We start from the raw sequence: 1323 nt of genomic DNA, 5'->3' as shown, positions 1-1323 counted from the left end.
TTTTTTTTTTTTTTTTTTTTTAAAGCAACCAGCAAGTGAAGCGTTTTTAGTTGACCGGCAAAAAGACCTGGCGTTTGCACAGAAGCTGCAAATGGAAAAATGAGCCATCCCCTCCTCCCCACCCCGCTGCATCCCGTCCCAGAAGAACCCAAACGGATGGTGGGAGGAAAAAACAACGGGGTGGAGAAGGGGAAGGGAGGGAAACAGGTTGGAAAATACCAGGTGGGAGTGAACATTGCATCGCTTGTGCAAAAAAAGAAACGAAACGAAACCCCAAACGAACAGAAAAACCAAACCCAGGAACATGCTGGAAATAATGGAAACGAATGGAAAGTAACATATAAAATTAAAAATATAAATAGGATGTCTGGCTGACTGGTAGAAGAATAGGTCATTTAGGTTACAAAAAGGAATATACATTCAAGAGGCTCTGAACCCAGTGGGGTAACTGATGTTAAAACTCGTGTTAATAGTTAGGCTAGAATTCTCAAGTTTGTCTTTAAAATCTCCACAATACAAGCAAGCTATTTGTTAAGAAATGTACACTATTCACACCTCACACGTCCTCCCCTCGCGCACACGGACCCCGACCCGCTCCCACGCCAACCCCGGGGCTGCTCCCGGCCAACGCCGCCGCCCGGCCTCAGCGCGACCTCCTCGTCACCCAAGGGCCGTGGCCTTTCCTCTCCGTTATACACACTTTTCACTTCGTCATGTTAATTATTTACATCGGGGCTGCTCCCCCCCCCCCCCCCCCCGTCCCAGTCTTGGAGCTGATCGAGGCGGGGAACGACGCTCCCGTTCCAAGCAAGCAAGGAGAAGGGCTGCGAGGGGCTGGGAAGGAAGGGGAACGGGAGGGAGGATGCGGGCGGCCCGCTCGCCAAACCCGAGCGCGAGGATGCTGCTCCCTGTCCTCCAAAGCTCCATCCCCACGGACCGAGGGCAACCGGGACCAGGCCCTCGAGCACGGCCTCACCCGCAGCCCAAACCCAAACCCCTCTGCCTGCAGCTTCCTGGGACGCTCAGCAAAGCTCTGGGCTCCGGGCTCGCCTCTGCTGCAAGGCAAGGAGCGGGGTGGGAGGGGGCACGGCGGCACTCGGAGGGTCGCCCACCCCTCGCTCCAGGATCGGGTTTTGGGGACGCGCCGGGCTCCCCGAGCCACGCAAAGCAGCAGCCACGTCCTTCAGCTCAGCGGCAGCTGCGCCGCTCGCCCAACTCTGCTGAGCTCAGAGTTGCCATAGAAATGCGTGATCCTGGCGCTAAAAGCAGGCAATGATCTCAAATGAAATTTCTCTCTCTTTTTTTTTTTTTTTCCTTCTTTTT

The sequence above is a fragment of the Numida meleagris genome, chromosome 18 (assembly GCF_002078875.1).
Source record: "Numida meleagris isolate 19003 breed g44 Domestic line chromosome 18, NumMel1.0, whole genome shotgun sequence".
In the NCBI taxonomy this organism is placed as follows: domain Eukaryota; kingdom Metazoa; phylum Chordata; class Aves; order Galliformes; family Numididae; genus Numida; species Numida meleagris.
This window is presented reverse-complemented; position numbering follows the sequence as displayed.